Source organism: Anomalospiza imberbis, chromosome 1 (genome assembly GCF_031753505.1).
Source record: "Anomalospiza imberbis isolate Cuckoo-Finch-1a 21T00152 chromosome 1, ASM3175350v1, whole genome shotgun sequence".
Taxonomy (NCBI): domain Eukaryota; kingdom Metazoa; phylum Chordata; class Aves; order Passeriformes; family Viduidae; genus Anomalospiza; species Anomalospiza imberbis.
Genome location: NC_089681.1, coordinates 127,118,040 through 127,132,490, shown reverse-complemented (window position 1 = coordinate 127,132,490; position 14,451 = coordinate 127,118,040).

The window sequence follows — 14,451 nt, the reverse complement described above, 5'->3', positions numbered from 1 at the left end:
AGAGGAAACTTCATCGAGCCCTCTGCCTGTTTGGAGAGCACTTTATAAGTTTATGCTGTGCTGACTGAACACTTCTGCAGTGCAAACACCAGCCTTAAGACTTGCAGCTCATGCACATGGCAGTCAAGGTTTTGCAGAGGGGCTACCAGAAGAGGACAGTCGAGTGAGCAGGGGTACAAGGCAGCTCCTCTCGGCACAAGCTCCAGCAGATCTTATTCTTTCACTCTGCAGCTGCAAGTTGTCGTAGTTTCCCAATGGGTAAATGGAATCTGTTGTTTTCTCTCAGGAGAGTTACTAATCTTTTCAGCTACATAAATACACTTCTATTATTGTCTGAGTAAATTGCCTTAGAAAACTGTTTCTTCAGGAAAAAAGTTGAAATTTCTTAAAAGGAAAATGTCAGTATATTTTTCATAATTATTCCACTACTTTTTTCTACCATTGTTTATGGTAAAATCTTGATAGTTAGGAATTAGCATATACAGTCACGTTATCATATCTGCTTAAGAATCTGAGTTTACTCAATTCCAAATAAAAAGTGAGACTCATGCACCCCAGTCTCCCTTGCTCATGTCCAAATCTCACCTAGATTTCTTCCCAAATCATTGCCTACCTGCATTTGTTTGTTATTACAACAATTCCAATTCTTGGATGGCGAAGAGCTCTGAAAATAAAAAGATTATACAACCCCAGCATCAGCCTCGCACTTCGGTTCTCACATCCAGCCCTTCCCAGAAAGATTCCAGTTCAGCAGGATGTTTTTCCAAATGCTTAATTCTGCACTCAGCAGTCTGCACTCTGCCCACTCCAGCATTAAGATGAAGGGGGTGCTATGGGAGTCAGGGAAGCAAGGCAATGTTTAGCAGATTCAGATTTCAGGTGGTCTGAATCCCCCGAAAGTGAGGGCAATGACGGAGGAGGGATCTGCTCTATTTTATACACAGTGTTAAATGTTTGTAATGATACTACTGAAATTAAGAACTCTTTCAGTACATAAAACTAGACAGCCTTTGGAATAATTTCTTTTGTAAAAACTAAAGAAACTATGCAGCAGACACTATCTAGATGTAATTTCCAAACAAATCTACTCTATGATCTTACCAGAATGTCTGTAAGTGGAATACAGACAAGTCCACAGCAGATTTCTTCAGATGCCTATGAATGCTTGTCAAATCTAACTTTATATTTTAATAAAAGATTCAATTAGAAAAGAAGCCATGCCTAAGCAGAGTGCACTGGAGAAACTGTAGGCAAATCTGTACCTTATTAATGTAATTAACTTCAGTATCTGATTCTACAGCTGAGGAGCACTTAATGAATACAGTGAGCAGATGCAGTTTGGCTGTGTCTTCAGCAGGTATGTTTATTTGTTATCAGAAGGCTAACAATATCCCAATAGCAATTTGCATGGAATGTGCAGTTATTAAAACCAGAACAGTGGAAGAGACTGTAATAATTTTTGAGTCTGGCCCTGAAATTACCTGCTTAAACAGCAATTTTACTGTTGCAGCTACATGTGAATGTTTTGACTGGTCTCTGAGTCTTCTTATGCTGGAGATTTTGTCACAGATCTTGGAATATTTTGCCCTGCAGAAACCCCAGCTCCTGGCAGAAGCCATCTGGCAGAATATCATCTTTGTTTACTTTTTGAAGCCTCAGATCCTCTTGGTTACACAGAAAAGCTCAGCCATGTAATCTTCTAGAGGCTTAAAAATCAAAACTCAGGTAAAATAAAGTCCCTGTTTCCTAGACCTAAAAATCTCCTGATTTTTAAACCAAGCTTATTACCCTGGGGATCTCAGCACTGCTTTTTTACAAAACTGGGACTGCAATACTGATTGAGGGGCTCCCAACATCATCAGCAGCACATCTCTCTTGGCTTTCAGTGGCAGCAGATCTGACCTGATGTGATTTATTAATCATAGAGTTTGTCAAAAATATGTTTCAGCTGGCAGTGTTAGTGAAGAGGTGAGGAGAGGAGAAACAGGTGCTTATGTTTTAACAGAGAGAACTGTTACTCTGTTTTAACAGAGTAAACTATGTTTACTTCGTAATCTAATGTTTTTACTTTATGGTTTTGAATTTCACATAAAGCTATCGAAAAGCCACTTAGTAAACAAGGGAGGGAGCAGCAGCAGTTCTGAGGGAGGTGGCAGATGCTATCACAACTGCAGCTTCTGACAGAGGCTACTGTGCCCAGATCCACATCCCTGCAGCTGCAGGGCCCTGTCAGCTTCAGATCCACAGCCTAAGGAAACCACTGTTGTCCTGATGAACTGATAAAAAGAAAAGGTTACAAAATAAAAGCAGTGTTTACATTCTCCACTCAGCACTTCATTGCAGTAAAAGCTGTCTGGGAGGGCCAGGGCTGTCCCGTGCATCCCAGGTTTCTCTCTAGGCTTGTGCCGGGCACCCCAAGAGCAGATGGAGGGGCCTGACACCTTTTCATTACCAATTCTGCACCCTAGTACTTGGCAGGCTACAGTAGCTGCTGACCCACCATGGCCTTGGGAGCTGTGACCCCTCAGAAACATGGGTTTTGCAGCGGGGACCCAGTTTTCCAACAAGTGAAACCCCCAAATAAACATTGTCACCGAAGAATTGCAGGAGGACAGGGACCCTCCCATGGGTGTGGTCTCAGCACTTTCTGTGTGTTCCCTCCTCATCCCAAAATGAGTATAAAACTTCTGCCATGATCACGAGGATTTCTACCTCCTGGGCCAATTATTGCACCTTTTCAGTCAGGGTTTAAGACAACAGAGTGACTCCAAGGTGCACTGTGCCTGTGTGGCGGGGGGGGCCCAGTCCCCTCCATGGGAAGGGCACGGGAGGCAGGACCAGCAAAAGCAGCACAAGATTGAGTCCTTCTGACTTTCTTCCAAAAAAAATACTTGCAGAGAAACCTGGAATTATATATAAGTAAAGTTGCCTTTTGATATTACTACGTAATTTCCACTTCTGGCAAAGAGATTTTTGCCCAGGCTAATTTGGAGACATTTCCCTTCACCACATTGGCACCGCCGAGTCATTTTTGATAGAAGCCTCATTCACGGGGAGAGCCAAGGCAACCCGTTCCCTCTCACTTCTGCAAACAGGGCTGTTTGTTGAGTCTCTTGAAAGGCTGTGCAAGCAGATAAACATGCTACACATGAACTATGTTAGGTGGAGGTGAAATACAGATGATTATATTTAAGGGCTTACAATAGTCGTTAAGAGCTTCTAACCACAGGCCCTGGCAGAGTTGGTCCTCGGCTTGCAGTGCATGTCTTGGCTACATCCTCAACTGACTTTCTGTTTGTACCCCTTGAAACTGGGCCAATCTTGTCAGTCTGGTAGCAATGGGAACAAAAAAGAAAAAAAAAAGAAGAAAAAAAGGAAAAAAATCCAACTCTGTTAATAGGATTATAAGATTTGGGGAATATAACGTTGTTGCAGATCGTTTATTTTCAAAGCTGATTTCATTTTAGTGAAAACAAGCTCAGCCCTGCACACTGGGGGTTTGCAGCCATGATGCCAAACACAATCATTGCTGGTTTGAAAGATGTGATTGCTTTTTAATGTGGAAATTTCACAAGGTTACAAAAGAGGAAAAAATTAAACTCCTTTCTTATAACAAAGTCACCCTGGGATATGAGCTACAATGCCCTGACGATGTCCAGATACTCTGACTGCATTGCACATCAGAAAGGTGGATGAGTGTGATTTACACCATTTCGCAATTGGGATTTTTTTTCACAGAGCTGAAAGAGCTGAAAAGTTTTGAGCAAAAATAAAAACAGCACTTTGTAAAATGCATTTGGAATTGCACAAACACAACCCAAGGGTCAAGGAAGTAGAGGGGGATGAAAAATGTGTCCAAAGGGATAAATGAGGGGATAATATGATCTCCCCTTCATTCCTGACAGCTCTGGACCCACAGTATCAGCCCACTGGATGTATTGAAACCTAAGCTCCTCCTCAGGCTAGCAGACAACTTTTTTATTTTGTTAGACATCAGAATTAAAAAAAATGATAGTCAGCATCCTGGCCTTTTCAATAGCAACCTCCCAAAGGGCTTAAATATATTCTAGAAATAATGGCTAAGCCCCATTTTCCTGGGTGTTAGATGATGTTCTGTCACCATCTCAGAAGAACCATTGTTGTGACAAAAGCCTCGTGGCACAGCCCGGACAGGGCTGAGCAGGGAAACAGGCACTAGCAGGAATGTCCCAGTCAGAGGAATTCATCAGGAGGGACCAAAAGGACAGAATTTTTCCAATATGCTCTTAAAAGAGTGATGAAGAGGGTAACAAAGCTGCCACTTTCTGGGGAGGATGGGGGGGAGGGCGGGGCAGTAGAGACTCGTGAGCTCTCTCCTTCTTTGTAGTGAAGATGCTGCTTTTGATCTACAGTGCGGGAGTGCTCTCCCCAAAGGCAGGGGTGAGGGAGGGGCGTCGATCTGGAGGGAGACACAAAGGATGGAGCTGAAGCACTGCCTCCGAGCTGGGGATTGAAATGACACGTGCGCTGCGGAACCTTTTTCTTTTCAAAGCAATTTGCTATCATTATATTGCCCGTGCATTTTCCAATACATGTCAGCCTGTTCTCTTTTAACTTGGCGGGAGGGGAAGGGGCTTTCATTGCAGGGCTCCTTGCAGAAGCTCACCAGACATTGCTATTATTGCATCTGCCGGGCACAGCACAGAACGATGCACTTTCATTAAAGGAATGGGGTTAGAGTAGAGCAAATTTATCAGTCCCTGTTAGAGAATGCTTGGGTGGGTTTAGACGTTTTCATATGCAGAAATATTCCACATTTTCAAAGCAGGACACTTTTTCCCTGTAACTTCAGTTCAGCCTCTATCTGGCATTATCAAAATAATTTAGCTTTGTTTGCCTGGATCCTGTCAGTGGTGAAAATCCAGAAAACTGCTGGAACAGCATTTATTAAGGATTTCATAAAGCTATAAATGACAAGATTCCTATTTAACTATTTCAGTTGGGATTTATGTTCTGGTCTGACTCACATGCTTCTCTGAATATTGGGGCACAGTGCATGGTTATATATCTTCATGTGTGAAAGGAGAGGTGGGGCAAGATTTTAAACAAAAATTCAAATTACTCTTCTTCAACCAGATGCTTTCTCATTCACACATCAAGGGATGGAGCTAAAAATCATTCCATATGGCATTATGCCTGGGCTGATACACTCAACTTAACATCCATAGACAAAACACAAAATTAATTTAGTCTCTGTTTCTCTATTTTTAATGATTAGTACAAGGAAAACTATGCAGAGCAGAACAATGTCATTTTGGTTCCCTCATCTATTTCACCCTGGTGTTGGGTCAACCTCAAACTGCCTGAGTGTGAGGCAAGCCCTTCCACCAAACTTTTTTCTTCTGTTCTTGCATGGGAGGTTGGTAGCTGGGAAGGGCCTTTTTGGTGGGAGAGCAGCCAAACCCAGCCATGTCTAGCTGTTTAGCTTTGGAGTCAGGGTTCCTATGGCTACAGAGAGGCTCTGCAAATTCTTGGTTTCTTCTGCAGAATTTGGAAGATGACATCGGTCAGTTCCTCCAAACACATAGAGGAGAGCAGAAGTTCTGACCATTTAGACCCACATCCAGCAACCATCACTTATTGATAACATAAATACCTGAAATCACCCTACAACACATGGTGAAGGAGTTTCAGGAAGAAGCATCAGCAGTAGCTTGTCATTGATTTATGCCTGCCCTTTCCTCTCTTGGAGCCATTGATGGGGCATTTGAAAAGGAAGGTGATGCTGCTGGGTGGTGGTGATGACTGCAATGCCTCTCTCCATAATGACAGTGTAAGAAAGTGCTTTCAGAGGACTTGTGCAACCAGGCCAAGAGATGGGCTTGGGAGACAAGATGCCTAAAATTTGCCCTCTGGTTCTCCATGGTCTCCTAAAGGAGTGCTGAACTCTGGGGAGGCTCTCTCCTGCTGCCTCTCTCTTTTTGTACAGAAGCCTGAGTAACAAAATCAAAAGCACAGCTTGAAGCAAACCAACTGCACACAGGTTTCCTCGTGGCATGACAGGCTATCACAGCCTAATGGTAGGCTCCTAGACTAGAAGCAGTCTTTCATTGAGTTTGTCTTACTGAGAGGAAAAACTGCTTTGTGTAATAACTTTATGGTAAATGTTGGCAAAAGATTTGCACTGCATACTGAAAGAGAGACATTTCTGACCACAGCTCATGAACCACATTTATTTACTCTGGCATTTGTCCATTATTTGTTCATAGGCTTTCTGTCTCTGCTAAATGTGTTCCAATTTTGGGAGCTAAATCATTGCCAGTAGTTTCCAGGACATTCCGCTAGGCTAAGCAAAATTGCCCTAAGCAGTTGTCAGAAACCACTGGAGTAGTATTTTAAATACAGAGAATTTGAAGAAAAGATACCAAGTGTCCTATCTGTGTGGATCCCAGATCCTGTGTGTTGTAAAAAGTTAGGGAACAGAAGCAGAAGGCTTAAAGTACTGCCTGACACCTGAACTATTTTCCAGAAGCAGCGGGCTTAAAGCACTGTCTTTCCTGAGCCATTTTCCATCATTTAATGAACCAGTCTGATTTTAAAATGAGGATAGTAATTAAAAATATGCATATGTATTTGTCAGCAGCTCATCAGAGAGAAATCATGCTCAAAATTCCATCTGGAAAACCCTATTTATTTACTTCTTTATAAAAATGAACTACAAAGTACAGGAGAAAAGCCATTGCTGTAAAAATTGATAATTGCTCTCAGATGGCCTGACAAAAATGCATATTTATAGTTTAGACAGGACAATAATATGAAAATTGTTTTTCTAGACCAACCTGATGCATTTGCTCACTATCCCCTATCTGATAGAGCTCAGAATAACATGATGTATACCTGCCCCAACAACGGTCCAATGAAGATTGCAAAATAATCCCTAAAACAATGAGTGCTGGCTTCAACTACAAGTTCCTATATTTTCTCTAATGTTATTTTTCTTGGCATTAATTCTTGTAAATGCAGATAGCATCATTGCCCAAACAGAAGCTCAGCATTTCTTCAGACTTTGTTGAAGACTTCAGACTTTGTTCCTGTTGTTGAATTCCCTATTCTCTGGCAAAGCCAGAGTCCATGTGAGCCCTCAGGAAGCAGGAAACTTGCCTGCTAGTGGTCTGGACTTAGCTGCCTTTTGTTTTTATCAAGTGTCCACTTTTTGCTATGTGTTACAGGGAACACTGATTATTTTCTCTACTTTTATCATGTCCCTTTCTTTCTCTCTCCATTTCAAAGATAAACAAATCCCAGCTTTCCAATTTCTCTATCAATGAGTCAGAGTAATTTCTGAGTTCATTTCCAAATGCACTTTCTTTCTGCAGACAGAACAGACAGTCCCACCTATGCAGTGCTAGAGGAACTGGTGGTAGTGATTTATGTAAGAGCATTCTGCTGCTCTGTTCCTTATCCCATTAAATCCCATCAAGGGTTTTAACCCACAGCTTCATATTAAAAGAGTATCTCAATGAACTGCTAACTAGGATTCCTCTCTAAATCAGTGCTTGAGAAGTCTTTAAAAAAAGGTGGGTGTTTCTTTCCTTTCTGGCTATATAAATATTTTATCAACACTGAATTTTAGCTGCCATTTTACTGCTCTTTATTCAATTTGTTAAATTACTGATACATTTGCAACAACATGAACCTCTTCAAAATGCTCTTTTCACACAGGAAAAAAAAATAAGCAATGTCCTAATATTTTTCATCACACTGGCCAGCTGTATAGTAAACACAGTAGTAATAACAATATAGTATTAATAGTACAATAAGTAATGACATTGATGCTAATAAATGGAGCATCTCAATGGTAAACCTCTTACTTGGGCAAAAGCTGGCCATTTAATCTTTATGTGAGTAATTTTTATTCACTAGCTATAAAGAGTACTTTACTTCCTATGTTCCAGATGGTTTTGATTGATAGAAATATTCAGCTTAACTTGCATGATGCTGTGGGGTTTTTTTCTTCCTTAGAATAATGTGTGTATTTTTTTAGAGGTTAATGGAAGTCTAGAGAAATGGATTTCTGGTTCACCTCTGTCCACCCTTCTGTTGACAATAGCAAAGATTCACATTAGGGAGGCAAAGCAAGATTTGGCAAAATCTGCACCAAACTCACATATTCCTGCTCACTTACTCTTTGTTACTATTTTATTTTTACTTGCCATTTGATGAATTTAATGGGTGCAGATAAGATTCCCACTGGCTCACAAATCCCAAATTATCCCTGTATTTTTAAATATTGCTAGTCTAAGTACAATCTTAATGCTTTAAATATTATGTCTTCTGTCTCCTAGAATTTTTCCTATTCCCACCAGTAATAAGGAAATGCAAATCTACTTGGCAGTTGTAGATTTATACTCTATGGTAGTCATTTGCTTTTAATTTATAGCCTTGCTTCAGTGACACCTTTGTTTCACATTCTGTACCATTACTACTACTACAAAAGAGGACATGAAGAATGGATAACATTCAAAAACCTTATATAATAAAAATCTTTCTTAGCTCCCACTTCAATTTCTGTGAGCCCAAACAATGCTGTCATTCCCTTGAAGCCTCCAAGTTTGTGATATATTCAAATAAAGCATTCTTACTCTGTTTAAGATATACAGCTACTTGGGACTGTAAAAAGCTATCTTGACTTCTTAATCTTCCTCTTGCTTGTTCTTTGCCAAAAGGCAGCACCGTTATCCCTCACTCATGCATTAAAGTACATTTTTTAACCAAAAAAAAAAAAAAAAAGACTATAGTGGGAAAGCAGCGGCATCTGGAAAAATCAAACAATGTGAATTAATACATTCTTTGTGGGCTGGAGGAAGCAATGGAGTCAAGGAAGGCCTTTGGATGTTATGTTTTACAATACCTCTGGAGGCCCAAGCCCCACTACAGGCTGTTTTCTTCCTGCCTCTGGACAAGCTGAAATTAACTGGTAATAACACACAATTAAAAGCGCATGTGTGTGTCTGTGAGGGGGTGTGTTACTTTGCTCTAATTCCACTCCTTCTGTGCATTTTAACTTTCAAACTTAGACAGCGGTGAAGAGGAGACAGACAGGTATACATAGCAGCCACATCAAAATCTTGGTGGGGCAGGGGGAACATTTGACACCTCCTTGTTTCAATGCCCCCTGTCTGGTTTTAATTTCACTAAATCGCTCCCGTCTGGGGATTGTATATTTTCAGTGGCCTCTCCCAGCAATGCAGAGGTGGAGCGTAAGTGTGCCAAACCCCAGCTATGCTCAGGCACAGGGCTGCACATTTACAGGAGGCAAGAAGGGAGTCAGCTCATGGGACCAGCCATTCACCCAACTTAGGTGTGAAAGTGATGCCAAGAAATTTCACTTGTCCTTTTGCCTTTATAGTCACATTATGAGGGAAGAGGTGGATAACTCGAGTAACAAACTGGCTAATAGTCTTCTGACACTGCAGCTTTGAAAGTATCATGAAAGGTTTGTGTGCGTGAAAAGTCCCCTGTTACGAGGGGATACTGTACTGCAGTTGCTGCTCCAGATAACAAGGATTGTGTTGGCTTGGTTAGGGGGTATTCTTGGTTTTTAAGAGGCAAGTAGGATCTGGTTCTGAGCACTTCCAGGGAAAAGAATGGCTTGTAAAGGCAATTTGAGGAGGATTTCACAGGACAGTGGAATCACAGTAGGCACAGTGGAGCCTGGGCTCCAGGTCCATTGCCATGGAGGCAAGTGGAGGTTTTGCTCCTGGTTTTGTTGAGAGAAAAGTTCTGGCCCAACACAGAAAGCTTGTGCAATCTTGGAAGGATTTGCCTCATTGCAGCGACAAGGCAACACTGAATAGGGAAAAAAAGAAGAGCTCCTTAGTCAGCTGCTCTAAGGCTGGATATCACTGTCATGGGGTACATGGGGTACTACCCTCCATCCTTCTTCCTGTGAGCATCTCACCAGAGCGATCCCCTCACAGACACCGAATAATGCACATTGCAAATGCTTGTGCCTGAGCAGAAGCCCTTCATGTAAGAATACGTCAGAATGTAAAGCAAAGACATTGCCTCTAGTATTAGTTTGCACACCTCCCATGCCTTCTTCTGCTTGTCTACGGACAGGGGCACGGAACAAGGTTAGTGTGAAGCTCTGGTCAGACTCTAGGCCAGTGTAGCTGCTGGGAGGGCTGCAGAACTCTGCCTCTAAGGCGCCAGGGGGCTAAAATAATCCTCAAGCCAGCCAAGGGACGCCATTAATTACTTTAGCCCACTGTAGATCGTCCTGAAAAGAGCAGGATTTGGCTTCAATACAATGAGGAAACTGAGGTGGTAGTAGGGTGCTTTGAGAAAGCCAATTGTGCCATTGGTGGCCCTGAGGATAAAATGAATGAGTTACACAATAAGCTGGTAAGAGCACGAAAAGACAAGATACCTGAGCCACTTCCACTAGAGCTTCATTACATTAAAGCACACTTCTTTGAGATCAGGAGGATTTTTTTCCTCCCCTTCACTCGCTGAGTTCTCTGAGAATTGAGCATTACAGTGGCTTTGACTGTAACCATTATAATAATTTTCCAGTGCTAATGTTGTGGTTTTAATGAAAGGAAACAGCAAATGGTGTATCGACTCATATACACAAATCTGCACTTCATTTGCACAAAATAGCTTCTGGATGGCTTTCCTCCATGTTTTTGGTCAAAGCCACTCTTTTTGAGAAATGATCAATGTCTACACTGTTTGCTCTTCCACAGATAAAGCAGATGCTATTCATTACTGCCTTTGCCATGCATATATTGCTACTTTCCCCAAAGAAGCCGCAATGGGTCATGTGTTTATTTTTCTTTAAATCCTTTTGTTCTTAAATCACTCCGCTTTTGCTTTCAGGATATGATGAATGATTAATGCTGCAGTAGCAGCATTATTGAATTAGGAAAGTCACTGGCAGCTTCCAAAATCATTGAGACAACCAACAAATAAATACAAGCCACTTCTTTAGAGTTAGATGTAGTGAAGCAGTGTGATGGTGTCAAGATAAGAAGAGGCGAGGCTGTCATGAGTACTTTTAAAGCTGCAGGATACACTAAGTGTTGCTTCCATGTAAATCATAGCAACTCTGATAACAGTGCAGATGTTTTGAACAATTTGCATTGGAGTAATATAACCGCAATAAAGAAAAATGCTAAGGAACTCTCAGAACTGGTGTGGGTACTTGGAGGGAATTCTTTTGTATGAGTTACATGATCATGAAGAAAGGAACTGTTCATGGGTTCATGGTTTGGGTTTAGTCAAAGAATAGAGATTTGGAGTCAGATGCTGAAAGGTAGGTGTTCAGCACCTCACAGAAATTACAGCCAACAGCACCAGCAACTACTCACCAGGAAAGGAGAGAGATTATAGATTTCTGGACTAATCCTTTATAATCACCACTGGAATAGGCAAGCAGAGTTAGCCTACTCTTTGTAGTGATCCAAGACCATGTAGTATGGCAATATTCCAGTTAAATGGGAGTTTGTATGAAACAGGAGGGCAGGATTAAATTCATTTTCTTACATTTATACACAGATGGTTCTCTACTGGCTTCCTAACAAGGCCCATCATTTGATGGGACCCTGTCTCTCATGTATTTCATCACAGCACCACGATGGACAGAACAGCCAGTGTGGTCAGGTAAAGGTTCTAAAGGCCACTGAGCCTTTAGAACTCCTTTACGTAGAAGTGAAGGACTGAAGAGACTATGGAATGGGGAGAAATAAGCCCTAGCATCTCCAACTGCCTCAGTTTACAATCTGAAAGGAAGAACCTCTGTGGGTATAGCACTGCATGTTGTTTGACAGCAGTAATTATCATGTCTTTCCTCCCCTGGGGCAGTCCCTGAGCACACTGCAGGCCTGCCTAATTCTTCTCCCTGCACTTCTGTTTAGGATTTCTGTAGATATCAAGAGACTCATGCTAGTTACTTCTGTGTACTCCTGAGAATAAAGTGCCCCTTTATTGAGTGCTATAGTGCTATATACTTTCCTGGCCTTAAAATCTTTTTTATTTTTCATTGAACTGTCCCTGGTTAGAGCTAGGTAGGAAAAATGGTTTCCCTGCAGAGTGAAAGATCTCACAATTTGTGGTCTCACTGCTGTTCTACTTCGGGATGCTACTGAGTCCTTTCAAATAGGGCCTGCTCTGAGCAGTCAATAGCCAGAGATTAAGAATCTCACTGGAGCCATTGAAGAACTGGGTAAAAAAAAATTCTATAAAGAAAAACAGAAAAAAATCTGTGGTAGTCCAGGATGAGCTCAGTGTGCTGGAAGAGAGTGGGATGATTTTGCTCATTTCCATTATAGTTTCACTATACACAAGCAATGACATGTCAGCCTGAGAAGAGACCTGGACTTCCATCTGCTCTTCTCAGCATGGTAATGTAATTCCTGGACTGCCAACTCAGGCTTATTCACTCTCTTGCCTAATGAAAGCCTTGACACCTATGCAAATTGGAGCATCTCCAACAGGAGAAGCTCTCATTTTGAAGCAGACTGCAGCCCAGAACCCACCCAGACTGTGGGATGCTGACTTCCATGTCCCTGGGTCATCTTAAAAAGATTATAGTCCTACAAGTGGTCTGCCGTTTTGAATCTGAATATCCGATCCAGAGAGTTCTGGCTGCCCTGAGACAGCAAATGAAAGTCTTTTACTTGGACCAGAAACTCATTGAACTTATAAACACCTTCCCTTTGAAAGTTCTAAGTTTGACAAATCAATGTTTTCTGATTTGAGGATTGTATTTCAAAGATCTTCCAGCCATCACCTTTATCTTCAGCAGGTTCCTCTACCTGTGAGTCTTCATTTTTCTAAGAAATTTTTGTTAAGCTTATTCAAGGAAAATTATTTCTAGACTATTTCATCAGCCTTTCCATAGGATAAGCTCTGACTTCATTTTCACCATGCTTTCGGTCAGCTGGTATTTATGCTCGCCTAGGTGGAACCCTGGAGAGTTCTCTTGCTTCATCCCTCAACACTGACAGGAAACAAATTGCTAAAATCCTTGACAGGAGTTATACATATCTTACATCTCACCAGCTGAGCAGTTGTACCTGAGGTGTTAAGGGAGAAACTGGAGGTCCCTTCCCATCTGATTAACTGCATGCAGAGAGTAGGGACTATCATGGGCAGGTGAACAATGGCCCTGCCCCCTTGAAAACCACAAAACCCATGAAAGAATCAATCAAGATTTTACCCTACAACAAATCCATCCACCTTTCCTTTATTTCCTCCCCTCATGTGGCAAAACTGGTATTTGAAAGTCTCCACTCTTCTTGTGCTTGTGTCAAAAAGAGAGAGGTCAGGAGCCCTGCTAGAGCTGGCAGAGCTCAACCCCATTCACCTCCTTCCTGCCCAGGCTCACATTTGTTTTGATGCTCCAGCTAAAGAAAATCTCTGCAGATTTTTTTTGTCCTCAGAATAAAGCTTCCCACTGCTAGCCTTGGGAGACATAGAACATCCAAGCTGGGCAAGAGCTCTTTATGGATATTTCTAGTGCTCTGAGGGAGAAGGGAAAAAAACAAACTACAGCAAGTTTATGGTAATTGCTTTAATGAGGCAAAGCCCTTTAGAATGCAAACACACTCAACAATACACAAAGAAACAATCAAAAAAAAAGTGGTTTATACAGGCTGTTTTATAAGAAGGTAATAAAAGCAATTGTATGGCATACTCAGTTGCATAAACAGGCTCACCATGGAAGGTGTTTGTGTGAGAGCATGACTATGAATACTTAATTGCTTTCTTATTCTTATTTTCAGTACAAAATACTGCAATCAAAACTTAATCTGTGACTTGATTTTTAAATAAAAATGTTATATTCCAGTTTCCATTGTTGTAAATATAATGAAGCATGGTCTTTCTGTTAAACAGTATTTTATTTCTTACTCTTTACCTTGTAAAGAGGTATAACAGTGATTAATGTCTACGTCCCTGGCAATATCAAAATGTTTTTCAAATGCAGGATCATTATTCCTCTTCCTATGGAAGGCAGAAGACCAAAATGTTCTAAAGGTCATTAATGACCTAACTGGAAGTCATGGAAACCTTTGGTGAGATCCTTCTATGGCTACTAATCCTGTTTGAACCAAGCCCCAAAAGCAATGCAAATTTCAGATCTATTTTCATTCACACATGTCTTCTGACAAACACAGTCAGTACAAAAGAAGAGTGTAAGGAAATATAAATTTGGGGACCTCAATAAGTTGCAAAATACAAAACTGAAAAATTGTCACCCAATTTCCCTTAACTCTCAGGAGAATAAATTACTCAGACAAAAGGCTTGTATGAATTGGAATACAATCTGGTGTGTTGGAATGTTGTATTCTGCATCTGGTGATTTCTTTTGAATATGTACTATGACATTTGTGCCTTAGTGACATCTAGACCAGAGTAATTTTCAAATACTTAGGCATAAGAATTCATTTTTATTTCCTCTTGACT